We start from the raw sequence: 14,368 nt of genomic DNA, 5'->3' as shown, positions 1-14,368 counted from the left end.
TTATTTTTTTCAACACCCTTAAATATAATAGTGCCTGATCAAATATCCTTATCCTATTATGTCCCTAACAGGATTAAGGATTTCAGTTTTACTTGGATGTGTACGGGTCTATTTAAAGTTCAATAAATGTTAAGAGTTCTCTTGATGTATTTAATTTAATTTCTAATATATACATTTATATCATATGAGTGTCAATTGTCTTTCATAATCAATGTGCTTTAAAAAAAAAAAAGTATATCGGCTTCCAAAATTTGTTTTAGAAATCGGCCATTTTTTTTTAGGTCTGTATCTGCATCGGCCTTTGAAAATCTCATATTGGTCGACCACTAATATTTAGTATACTCAGAATAACACTGTCCTTCAGACACATGAATACATTAACTGATGGTAAAGACACAGGACATGACTTCAATAAAATAATCACAGTGACTGTGTTCGAAATATCATACCAACGTACTACTTCCGTATACATTCAAGTTTCCCAGGATGCATTAGGAACCTACGACGGCACACTGAGGCTAAATATCTCTGTTGACTCACGTACTACTCATACCAAAATTAGTTTATAGTGTATTCACATTAGATAGTATGAAAAGATTGATACCCAAATGTATACTATATTGGGACATTTTGTAAGTATGCACGGTGGGCACACTACTCGTCATACTCAACATCCCCATGATGCATTGCGAGCAGAACGTAAAATGGTCCAATCTAAAAATAAAGGTTGTCGGTTCAAAGTGCTCACTGACATTTAGTCGGTGCTTTGTAAATCCTGGTTGAGTGCCTGACACCTCACATTGTCCACAACAGTCGAGTCCATTAGACTGAGTGTACATTTGAACCAAACAGAAGCAGACGGCATGATGACACCAGTGCTGACGTACCGGAGTTCAAAGTGCCTGGGATTGTCCGCTCCGAAAGTACAGTGAGCCAATCAGAGTAAACACAACACACAACCATGACATGGACAAACAAATGTTAAGTTAGTCATGACCACCTGGGAACACACACACACACGCACACACATACACACATGCACAGAGAGAGAGAGAGAGAGAGAGAGACAGGGACAGAAAGAGGTGACCTGTCCCTACAACCTCACAAATCTTTAGAGCAGGGTCATCAACATGGTACCCACAAGCACCATTTAGCCCTCATGGACCATGTGAAGGGCCCTCAGGAGCTCTAGTAAACAATGAGCTCCATCTAATACCTGATTTACTTTCCAGGATTCAAACCCACAAAGATAAATACATATGACAGATGTAGCTAAATACTGATAAAGATTTAATATTAAATTAACCATGTTTTCACTGAAACATTGTGACAAATGTTTGGTGTATGGTCAGTGGTATATTCTATGTATAAGACATACAGTATACTTAAAAGCACAAGGTAGATTTTTGTAAAATATGGCATTATTTTCACCTTTTACAAATGTTACCTGTTATATGATTGGTTAAAAGTTGTTTTTTTAGTAGCTAGTAAAATAGGAAGATGATTATTTTCAATGAAATGTATAATGAAAATGAAACAATTGCGTAAATTAGGAGAAATAAAGTGTTACATGTTGGAACTTAAACATTTCCTACCATTTTAAGTTACCGCTAGTCTTCCTTATTATCTTTCTTAGCCTCAAAATAAAGTGAAACCGTGAACATTTAATATTTAAAAAGTGCTTTTCAAACTGGTAGCCCTTTGGCTAATTCAGTACCTATGAATTAGCTTGTAGTTTCAGAAAGGTTTGTGAGCCCTGCTTTAGACCCTCTTATCTGTAGTGTAGCTAGAGTCTGTTCAGTGTATTGGAGCCACTGCTGCTGCAGAGGCTCATGGGAGAAGGTTAGACAGCCCATCTGTTTACTGGTGCAGTAAACTCAACCTCGGTTGTTCCCAGTGGAGGATGACGGTACTAGATGATGGCATGGCAGCTTTGTTGTCCTTCCTGTCTGTCTGTGTGTGCGCGCACGTGTGTGTGTGTGTGTGTGTGTGTGTGTGTGTGTGTGTGTGTGTGTGTGTGTGAATGCAGCTGATAAAGTATTGCTAAAGTAGTAACCAGGGTTGTGGTAAATCATAAATGTAATTGCATAATTGATAATTAATTACAATTATAACTGCGCAGTGGACAAGCGTAGTTATTCTATGCTTTGGAGTGGGACTGGGTTGAAAGTCCTAAGAATGTCTAACGGTGCATTCACAGCGACGGATCCCAGAGCGTTTTAAACGTTTGCTTGGATATTCCGCGCAAACACGCAAACAAAGTCTAGAGTAGGGATGGGAACGACACGGGATTTGGGAAATCGATTGTCGAGGCCCATGTGTCGACTTTTTGTCGAATTGTCGGCCTTTTTTTTTTTTTTTTCTTTTTTTTAAAGAGCAGCAGCAATGCGGAGGGTGGAAAATAATCTATACTGTTGTACTAGTTAATTTTAGTCTAAAAAACATGGCTCTAGTGTCCAATATTGACCATTAAAGCAGTAATAATAAAAACGAGAGAGAGAAATTTAAGATGTTTATTCAACAGCCTTACAAACACATAAGACGTACTTTTTGCCGTTTGGAATTTACAGAAATAAAACAGCCAGTTCATTTATTATTTAGTTTTGTAGGCTACATGTAGCCTAAACAAGTTATTTTTACAAATAAAAAAAAACAAAGTAAATGAACATGTTTATCACTCGTGAAAATAAGCAACAATTAAAATCGAAAAACAGCGTGCCCATTTTTTTTTTAAACCACAGAAAAGGACGGAGCCTAACACCAACAACTCAGATCTCAGTGAAAATAAAATATATATAGGTATCTTACCATTTCGGCCTAATTTTTGTTTAAGAACAGAAGCATGTCTACATGTTTGGGTAGAAGGCGACTGCGGAGTCTATTCACGACCAGTCCTGCGGCTGAAAACACTCTTTCCGCCGGCACAGATGTGGCGGGGATGCAGAGGTAGGCTTTTGCCAGACGGCTCAGGTTTTTAAATCTGGACTCATTGAGAGACCACCAGAGCGCAGGATCCTGACTGGGTGATATTCCTTCTTCGTTTGTGTAACGTTCTATTTCAGAATGGTCAGATGTGACCGTGTCCCCCTTGAAATAGTCCTCTCCGAAGAATGAAACCATTGCATCCACCTGTTTAGCCCTTTTAGCGGGCCCGGACTCGTCATCATCAACGCGCGCACTATCACCTGAGACCGCACGGAGGCCGGACAAAAATGTAATAAATTAAAAGCCAAAAAATAAAAATGCAATCTGGAATCTGGAAATCCCACAAGCCCCGCCCCCTCGACATGTCGACACTCTATTTTTTTTGTCGAGGGGAGCATGTGTCGAATGTCGGTCGTTTTGTCGACAAAAAGTCCCATCCCTAGTCTAGAGCAGATCAAACAGGCGATTCTAGAACGATTGCTTCTGTCAGTCGAGGCCTAGAGTGATTAGGATCACCGTGAACACAACCGCCCTCAGAGCGGATCAAACACAGGAAGTATCGGCGATGACGAAAAGCGCATACAATTGTGGTAGAACCGGCGACGGCAAAGAACAGGGTTTTAATACCACCAAAAGCACGGCAACTTGTTGCTGCTGCATTGTTGAATGTTGTGAAAGAAGAAACGGAGAAGGAAAAAGTTTCTGCACACTCTTGGGGTGCTTTCATAGTCCGGTGAATCTGCAACATTGTTGCATTTTAATTTGGTCTGGTCTGCTTTCACACATTCTATTTGCCAAGCGCACCAAACTTTCTGAACAATGTCATGCAGATGAATCAGTCGGTCACCGATTGGACAGAATACTTCAACCTCCAATACCGTGACGATGTGTCGCTGCCCTGTCACTACTGACAGTCGCACCGTCACGTCCTATATTTGGTCTCTCTTCCTATGTTATATGTGTGTTGTTGCTAGAGCACTGGGTTGTGAGCATGTGCTCGAGTCTGTTACAGTGACGGCAGTGGCACTGATGGAGTTGCTCCGTTACAATTGCGCTTCAATGTAAAGTTCTATGTTCGGTCCTGGTTGTTTTCTCACGTGGTTAAAGATCGCACCATGCTGCGGAACCAAGACCTACATTTTTCAGAGGACCAAAGTTTGCTCGTTTGCTCCGCACCAGAGTTCCAGTGACCATTCACATATCGTAAAAAGACCGGAGTATCCGAGGAAGTGAAGCATGGTGAGGAGCAAAGAGGTATGTGTGAAAGCACCCTTAAGCGCTGGCTTTGACCCATCATACAACTGCACCAGATGCTGTTTGGAGCAGATCAGAAGTTGCGTCTGAATGCAAACCGAGCCAAACCAAGGTGATTTAATTACCACCCGTCCATTCGGACCCAGTCCGGGGCTAAACCGGTGTGAAAGGACAATAAAACTGTGTTTTTTAAGCTTTTTCAGATGAGATTTTCACAATATTTATGTGTTGCCCTTGGTTTATTCGTCAAAGCTTCGGTTCTAGCTTTTGTGGTTTTATCATTTGTTGTATTCTGTGTTCTTTAGGCATCTCTTTGTTCCGCTCTGTTGTTGGATGAAAGTGTCGTACAAGCAACGTCTGACTGATTTAAATGAAAGGTTACAGAAAAGCAGAAACACACACGAATCCAAATATGAGCAGCTATTTGCTCCGACAGCGAAGCAGAGATGAAGTGGAAAGTATGTGAGAGAGGGAAACTCAGACAGGAAAAACACTCAGCTCTATTTAATGAGGGCCACCATTCAGCATGTGTGTCCCACTGGGGAGGGAGGGAGAGTCTCTAATGGGGCCGATTTGTCATTGCGTGTGCCCGTGGCTTTGCCTGTGTGCACATGAGGAGAGTGTGTAATGTGATTATCAACAGTCCAGTGATCCGCCTTTTGTGTTGAATGGGAGTTTGAAAAGAGGGGATTTATTTGTAACTGACACCCCATGACATGACACACGTGCACACACACACACTTCAGCAATGAGAAGACAATGCTTGGCAGAGTTGTACAAATATAATAAACGTAATAATGTGGTAATTAAGTCCAAGAGATCAGGGAGGACAGTGGCCACAAATACATGATGTTTTCAAATTCGGAATTAGTCATTCCCAATTAAATCATTCGGAATTCAAGTGTTCTGATTTGTGTTTACAATTAAATTCCCGTATTGAGGTTCACAAGGAAAACCGGTTAATTCAGCTTTAGTTTATTCCGCTTTAGGTCTGGGGGTTAGGGGTTGATTGAACAGGGGGTGAACATGTCGATCACGTCTATCGGGAGAAACACAAAACAAACATTTTATTGTCGGCTGTAACACAGAAGAACACACATTAGAACTGTTTTCACCTTTATTTTGATTGTAGTTTTGAAGCAAGAGCTCGACGATAACACACTTTGGTCCACGCAAAAGCCCACAAAAGCCTGTTCCGTTTGCTGATCTCCATGTGTGTGATAAGTCCATGTGTCCGTGTGAATGTGCACATGTTTATGCCTCTGTCCATCCCCTTTTTTCATTATATCCATGCTTTTAAGGCTCTTATTAAATAGTGTCGGCTCCACTCCGGGCTGTCATGTTGGATTATGTCATCACCGTAAGTCGCACATGCGCAGAACAACCGGAATTAACTGTTGTTAACTGTTTACAAGAAAGAGTAATTAAACGCGGAATAAACCAGCCACCTAATTCGGAATTAAGTTTAATACGGAATTAAGTTAGCATTCAAAATTAAGTGTTTACAAGGTCAGGTTAAAGAGGAATTCACTTTTATTCTGCTTTAAAAAGGAATTAAAGCTCACGTATAAACGTGGCCATTCACTCTAGAAGTTATTGCCTAAAGCAACTTCTTCAAAAGAACGAATTAATAATCCAACCATCCTTTACTCTGTAAACTGCAACAAGGCCAGGAACATGTTGTCCCTAAACTTTCTAAACTTTGGAATGTCTTGAAAACCCTTGGAAAAAAAGAATGTTTTTTAGTAAATGTGCTTCAAATGTTCCTGTTTTCACTTGAAGCTGAATTTGGTGAGGAGAGAAAAGGTAAGATAGTTCTTCAGATGTTGACTGATATTACCGGTGTTTTCACTCTCAACAAGTCTATGAAAAAAGGTGTTTTATCAGCAGTATGTGTGTGTGTGTGTGTGTTCCCGCTTAGGGGCAGGTCAACACTGTGCATAATATTTGCTCTGTTAAAGTCAACAAATTATTCCGTTTGGATGTCTGCGCTCACTTTAGCACTGACCAAGCAACATATTAGATTAGAGATCACTGAACGTGTGTTTCTACACAACATGAAACTAAGTAAGAGAACATGCAACACTGTAGAAACAGGATAGATAAGTATTGGCATTAGAAACGTGCACATTTAATGAGCTTTTATTTTAATTTAGCCAAACAGACACTCCCTTCAAAGCTGCGGATTAGTGCTCTATTACACCGTCTCCCTTTCTAACATAACTTTACTGACAATACGACTAGGCAACATGGAAAAAAATTCATAACTTGATATTATTTGCTGGATAAATCTCAATATTTTTTGTCTAAATAAGCTCTTAACAGAAGGAGGATTCTGAGTCAAAGTCACTAATGCAAAAAAAGGCTTTCTATGAACAAACAGCTGGGTTGGGTATTAAATATAATTGTATAATTCATTACAATTATGACACAATTTTATTTGTAATTGGAAAAAACATTGCTGTTGTAATAATAATTAAAATGTAACAGAGCTCAGATAATTCACTTTGTAATTGTATATCGGCAGGGAAATTCCATAAAAATTTAAATTTACAATTCAATTAAACGCATGGGAATCATGTTAAAATTCTATGACTTACACACATATAGTTAACAGTTATTCAAATATCCTACTTTCTGTCAATTCTGTTAATTTTACCATTAAAAAAGATTGAAAACAAGGGTATACTGACACAAAAAAGGCTCAGATGCCCACACTAAAAAATATTAATACCAATATTTTCATGAATAAAGATGCATAACAAGGCAACAAAGAGATGAAAAACAAATTGAATGATAGACAACCTTTTTAGTGTATTTTACAGCTGATTTAAGATGTGGGTCAAAACCGACCCTTTATCATAAGAGATGCTAACAGAAAGCTAACACGGGGAAGGTTACGTTTTAAGGTTAAGCATTCCTACATAGGCTTGTGTTTAACTGAGTCACCACTTATTCTTTCAGGCGGCCCCACAAGAAGCGCCATCATATATATTTTGGGACTGTGGGAGGTGAAAACCCACACATGCTTTGGGAATACATGCAAACTGCTCTACCACACACATGAGGACTGAATATGAACAGACGACCTCAGGCTGAGAGGCAATAAACATGGCTGACCAATGCACAAAGATTCATTTTAACACATCACAATATTACCGGTATATGTGTGGGTCCAAAACTATGGTAGCTTTTAGTGCTTTAGAAGTTAAGAGAAATAACCTTTCTGTATGTCCTGTAGGGAGGTGCATTGCTCTGAATCTGACAAGTGCTGTTTTATATCCTGATAACAATATATAACCCGATATAGTATTTATTCCTTAAAATGACATGAAATGAATGAAAAATTGCTATTCATTATGTATAACAAGAAGACTGGTTGTCATTATACCTCACAACCCTTTTCCTAAATATCCTGAATCTAAGAACTTAGATGTATACATAAGAAAATATTATCACATCAGAATATACAATCTATCATATCTTAAACGGTTTCTGAGAAAAGCTATCCCCTTTAAAGATACCTCTAACAGAGTAAAAAAAAAAAAGAACAAGGGCAATAACTCCGGAAAAAATATTTACGCACTTCTCATTTCCAAACTCCATCAATGTATTGATACCCTGAAGCCACACACCGGATTTGGTTATCGTATCGTGAACGTTTCTGAGAAAAGCTGTCCCCTTTAACTCGGACGGACGCATGGACGGAGCTCAAACCTATATCCCCCTCCATACTTTGTGGCAGTGGATAAAAATGATTTCTATAAATAAATGATAACATGACCTTTTCCTATTTCTCAGCACCTTTAGGATTTTGCAACCAGTTTCTGCGATTTTTATGGCCTAAAACGCCTGATTTTGCAGCGGCCTTTGCCAAATATTGTTTCAAAAGGCTTCATCAGACGGGTGATACTATAACCTGGAGACGGAGTAAATGTGGCCCTGTATTGCTTTCACAGGCTGTAATATCACCAACTTTATCATTGTACCAGTTGTTAGAGCTACTATCTTTACCAGGGAGCAAATATTTATTCCTGATTATTAGGGATGTAACGATTCACTCAACTCCCGATACGATTCGATTCACGATACGATTTTCTCACAATTTATTTTACAAAATGGGACTGTAGACAAATGATGACTGAAAAATATTCCTTTATTTTTTTGGGGGAAAATACTATACTATTTTCCTTTTATTTTTCATTGTCAAAAGAATTCTTTGATAAACTATTCAAAACAATGCAATTTAACTAAAAATAAATCTTGAATGAAATAAATAAAGGAATAATACAAATGAAGAAGAAGCCCATTAATTTAAATTCTGGTTCTATAGTAAACAATTCAAAACTACATAATAGTTCCTTTTCTTTTTAAAAGTACAACTGAAAATGTATTTTGTGCCTTAACAATTGGACTTTTAAAAAAAAGAAAACAGTCATTTTACTGTATTTACGTCAGATATTTGTTTGGACCAGCAGAGGGCGCTAGGTAACCCAATGGTCGGTTGGCATGCAGATATTCCACCAGTGAAGAAGAGAAGCTATGCTAGCAGACAGAGCTTATAGAAAAATGTGACTTTTACAGATATTCACATACTATTACAGATATTCTTTCGGTGCTAAAGGGGTAAGGAATCATTTATGAGCATGTTTAACAGTAAATGGTGGCCAGAAAGAAAGTAGTAGCAGATTCCGCCCGCCACGTCCGCTTCTGGAAGGATTAACATATAGCGCCCTCTGCTGTTTAAAAAAAGTACTGCGATTCAATTTTCAGAGCATCGATGTGAACCGTGGTACCTATGAATCGATTTTTAACTGCCTTACGATTAATCGTTACATCCCTACTGATTATTGATTTCCAGAGTTTAATAGGGCTTTATTTACTGGTGAGTAGTTCCTATCTCCTTCTCCTGCTCAGCGGACCAAAAATGAAACAGTATATTATTGTAGAATAATTAATGCAGAATTAAAACTCATCATGTAATCGTGGCCAATGGAAGCTGCAGCACAAGTGTCAACACAAGCTATAAACACTACACGTCATTCACACAATCCAACACTCCACTGGAGACAAAGGATCATATGAACCATCGTTCTGGCTGCCTGGAGTCAAATTACTGTGTGTGCGAGCATGCGTGCTTGTGAGGCTGAGGTATCCAGTTTTGTTCTCAAGTTTACGACTCCATGCTACTTAAGGACCAGTGCAACCACATGGCTCCCTGCAACCACTACTTCTTCCTATCTCTAACATCTTCCTGGCTGTTTTCCCGCCTCTTTTTCTGCTGCTTGTTGGAGCGTAACAGCAGCGGTGGCGGTTTCTTAGAAACTGTTTAGTGTCAGAGGCAGGGGTGGACTGGGCATCGTCCCAGTGGGCCATCAACCCAAAGTGGGCCGGTCCGGTCCACTACTTTTTTTTTGATGAGCGAGTGGAAGCAGACATGGTAATAAGTGGCCAAAAATGGTCCAAAAGTGGGAAAAATGTGGCAAGAAAAGAGTGAAAAGTAACTAAAATGGGCCAAAAGCAGTCAAGAGTGGTCAAAAAATGGGCAAATAAAGAGGAACCAGGTGGAATGTAATGGCAAAGGGTAGCTTAAATGGTCAAAATGCGGCAAACGATATTGAAAAAGGGCACAAATGTGTAACAAAAAGAGGTTAAATGTAGGGAAAAAAAGGTAACAAGTTGTATTTATTGAACAAAAGTAGCTTATTTGGATGAAAAGTGGCCATTTTTGTTTAGAAAAGACAAAAATTTGATAAAAGTGTCAAAAAGGACTTGCAAAAATGGGCAAAAAATAGAAAAAGGAGATTTTTATTGACAAGCCTGCACCATATAAAGAAGGTGTTTCCTGAAATATCTGAGCCTCAGCTGCATGATGCAATGAGTGACTTCACTGGTAAGGTCATAAGGAAGGCAGGGGGTGTTAGTCCTGGTGGTGGATGGGGTAACACCAGGTGGGATTATTATTTTTATGACAACAAACCCTCAGTTACACTTTGGGCTGATCTGAATCGGAGCAGCTCACTCAATAATCACATGTCCTGACTTCTTTCAAGTCCTCGTTGCTGCTGCTGCTCTTTGTTCCGTGTTCATAAATCCCTGCAGGACTCAAAGGAGCGCAGGCCAAACTATTTACCCTCACAAGTTTCTAAATAAATAAACCACGCGCCACAGGCAACTCTGTTCCCCGACGTGTCCGTGAACGCAACCCCAGCAAGTGGAGCAGCTGTTTCTCTGGGGGCAGAACCTCAACCTCCCACAGGTTCTGGTTACTATACGACAGGGCGGCTGAGGAGAAGGCCATCTGATGATGCCTTCACTGGCTGTTGGAATTAACAGCCTTAAGAGCCTTATCTCTAGGGTTCCCACACTTTTTTCACATATTTTACCAAATTTGCACGACTTAGTTCTGAACTGCTAAGATGAGATGACGCTTAACATCTTTTATTTTAAACAATAAAATAAAAAAGGCTGTATTTCCAAAACTGTTAATTTAGTCCATGATTTTTCAAGACTGGAAAATCGGTTTTTCAAATTCCACAACTTTTCCAGGAATTTCATGACCGTGGGGACCCTGTGTCTCTGTGTTTATGTGTTAATGGTCAGAGAAAACACAGCCACAACTGATTTTTTTCTAAATTCAGGAGTTTGTTTATTTCCTCCTTCAATCAACACAGACATAGACTTGAGACGGAGAGAGAAGTTCTCTCACAATCACAATAGCTGCTTAAATAGCCATGTGTTTTACTGTAATGTGCAGTTTTTCGCCTGAAAACAATAACAAGAGTGTGTGGATAGCATCTACAGACACGCCTACTCATGAATATGTATAAATAGGCCGTAAATCAGCCCGTTTTTAGAATTGCTCAGGAAGTGACTTTTCAGAGGGTTAAAACTCCAGAAAACAGGCGAGTTTGGGAAAAATAAATCTCAAATACTATATATGTTGTTGGAGTTCTTAGAACAAATGGGTATGGGTGAAAAATAGCATAATAAGGGACCTTTAATACGGAGGGCAGAGCAGGAAAGGAGCGAGCAGACGTCAGAGTGAGATAAAGCAAAGAAGCTGATCTTCATCATGACCTTAAATTAACTTTGTGTTTCTATGAGAGAACGTGTTTAATTTCACACACTTTCAGCAGCTCAGTCAGTTATAGGCATGTACAACATTATTTAATGTATGAGTGGGATCAAGTTAAACTACTTTATTTTATATTGTGCATTGTTGGAATGTCCGTGCTAAATAAATATTTTCAGATCATTTTAATTGACTTATTCCTTGATGCAATAATGTTAATTTTGGTGCATCCTTATCGGTTTAATCTAGTTTAGTTTAATCTACAAATCATTTCAGGCCTAAAATCTAACAATTTTACAAACATTACATGTTGCTAAAACTGCAAGCCTGTTTTGTTTTGTTTTTTAACTATTATTAAGTCATTGACGACTGTCGAAGTTTACAAGCTACCTTAATATCCTCTAAGAAGCATTATTTCAAAATGTTGACAGAAAGGTTTTTAATATAATTTCCCTAAAAATGTTTCACTGGTTAAAAAACAAGCACAACAACTAAATATAATGAGAGTAACAACCCAAAGAAAAGGGAGTAAAATGTTCCCCACAATAAATTACATTAAATAGGGATTTGGGGGCTTTTTTAAATATAAACACTCATCGAAAAGGTTAAATGCATTGACGATCTCTGCTTGACATTCACATTGTAACATCACTGCTTATACAATATACATACATGTGTTATGAAAACAAACTAAACAATACGGAATTTAACTTGGAGTTTATGCTTTTTTCTCCAAATGTACACTTTTAGAGAAGTTCATCCCAGGACTAAAATGATCCCTCAGACGGGTCAGATTTGGCCCACGGTCCAAATTTTCACACCCATACCCCAACTTTACCCCAGCAGACATTACAGCAAACTAAAACATAATAACTTATGCATAACAACATTGTGGTGGAGTTGATAACCTCTGTTGCTCTGTGTAAATTAGTTGCTCATAAATATAAACATATGGTTAAGTCAAAGATTTTTGTTTCAAATTAAAGGATGCTTTGTGGTACATTTAAATACTTATTTTGGTGTAGTTTTTAATTAAATTTTTTTTTTTTTTTTTTTTTACTAATTTCAGTCATTTGTCATTTATTTATCAATAAATAATATATATAATAAATTAAAAAAAAGAAAATCAGACAAAAAAAATAACGTCAAAATGTGAGGAAATCATAAACATTCCCCAAAAGTGACACAGGATAAGTAGAAGGAAACACTTATTGGATTAGTTTCTGTTATTTTTCTATCAAACCAGGATATAATAATATATCAAATTACACACATATCTCAACTATCACATCTGTTTCAGAGTTTATACATTAAACAACTCGCATGTGTGAGCGGAATAAACAGTGTAGTGAAGATTATTCCGTTTCTTTACACGTGTATGGCTTTAAAAATGCCAATTGTTTGACTAATTTGGATCCAAAGCAAACCGCGCCATGTTGACACGCGCGCTGCATTCTCCGGAAGGAGCTCGTGAGGGCAGCTTTCACAAAAGATTTTGGAAACAGGATTAAAAGTGAAGGTTTAGGCTTTAATAAACACACTGGTTTGATATAAAGTGTGTGTTGAGGAAGGCGTGGTGGGACAGGGTTTGAACCTTCAGGCAGTGATGGTTTGAATGGGAAATGATTGTAAAACATCATGGCAGAAGAAGAAGAAGAAGAAGAAGACGAAGCTCGCGCCTTTCACCTCCACCTGGCTCGTGCTCCTCCCTCAGCAAACACGCGCACACTCTCACTCCAACACCACTAAACTAAACTATTTTAGTGCATTTATATTTATTTAGTTTGGGTTTAAATGTCAAAGGAGTCACGGAGCGTTTCGTGCCACGTGTAGCCGCTCCTTGGTGTGTGTGTGTGTGTGTTATATTATTACACGTTCACAAAAGGAAGCAACAATAAGTGAATAAAGATGTACTTACTTCAGTTTCGTGTCTGCTCTGGGATGAAGTGTTGAAATGCAAGTATGTGATGATTTCAGTCTTAAATCAACTTTCTTTCTTTCTCTAGTCTCAGCACTTTGGAAGCTTTCTTTGATTTGAAAGCAGTGAGAGGCTGAAACTCCTAATATGACCCCTGGCTTTCCTCTCTCTCTGTGTGTGTGATGGAAGTGCTATAGGCTCCACTGCCAATGATGAAGAACAGGGACTGTTGTGAGTGGCTTCCTGCCTCTAGTCACCTCCCATTTCTTTCATTCAGCACCACCCAGCAGGGCTCACTAAAGGCCACCTCAGTGCTAAAGTCGACCACGGAGCCCCCAGCCGGTCACTCTTTAAAGTTTAAACCCCCTGATCCCAAAATGTTAGGCATGCAACACAGTCTGATCCCTTATCTAAGCCCCAGAGTTATTAAAAAAAAGTCATAACACAAGAAAAAGATATAAAACATAGTTATTTTATTTATTTATTTTTAAGTAAAACTCCAACTAAGTGATAAAGACTGTTTTCACTGATGTTGGTATATACATTGTAGGGCTGGGCGATTTTGCCTTAGAAAAAAAAGAAAAAAAACTCAGCTTTTTAAAGAAAAATTCCATTTTTTTTTTTAATGTACTTAAAAATGACTGCAGACATCATATATATTGTCAAAAGTACAACTTCATTGCTGTGATTGTCCTCAAGAGTTAAAATGCATAGAACAATCCCAAAATAAAAAGTAAATGATGTTCTGTCATTCAACTATTTCAAACTTTAACCCAGGTTTAAGCAAAAGTGCATCAGCAACTTCACAGTAGCTTCAATTTTCTGATTAATAAATCAGATAACTGCATATTTTATAACATTACAAGTAAAAAAAAATAAATAAACTCTTCCCTTAGCTTCTCAGCATAGTGCGAATAAAAAATAAAACATGCCCGTGGCACACATATAGCTACTCAATGGGTAAACACATGTAAACAAAGAGGGGACTGGCTCACATCGCGCTACGGTAACCCACAAGGATGGAACGCAAAAAAGTCAGAAAAATTCTGTGGTGGGAAAAAAAATATATGTATTAAAAAAAACTTTTTTTTTCTTTTTTTCTTTTAAACTCGAATTTGCAAATAAAAATCGTTTTTATCTACAAATTCGATTAATCTATTAAATTGATTTTTTGCCCTGCCATAATACATTGTAAT

At 38.3% G+C, this 14,368-nt stretch overlaps 1 protein-coding gene across 1 annotated transcript in view; it reads right to left on the bottom strand.

Annotated features, from left to right (window-relative positions):
* Nucleotides 1–13,408, bottom strand: part of slc43a1a (solute carrier family 43 member 1a) — a 47,850-nt gene extending 34,442 nt beyond the window's left edge. Inside the window, exon 1 of the mRNA XM_028460105.1 lies at nt 13,173–13,408. The gene's annotated coding sequence lies outside the window, so the exon portion shown is untranslated. The remainder of the gene's footprint in view (nt 1–13,172) is intronic.
* Nucleotides 13,409–14,368: the final 960 nt, after the last annotated feature.

The sequence above is a fragment of the Gouania willdenowi genome, chromosome 10, assembly GCF_900634775.1.
Source record: "Gouania willdenowi chromosome 10, fGouWil2.1, whole genome shotgun sequence".
NCBI classification, from domain to species: domain Eukaryota; kingdom Metazoa; phylum Chordata; class Actinopteri; order Blenniiformes; family Gobiesocidae; genus Gouania; species Gouania willdenowi.
The sequence above is the reverse complement of the archived record's forward strand: the minus strand, read 5'-3'. Positions and strand labels throughout refer to the sequence as shown.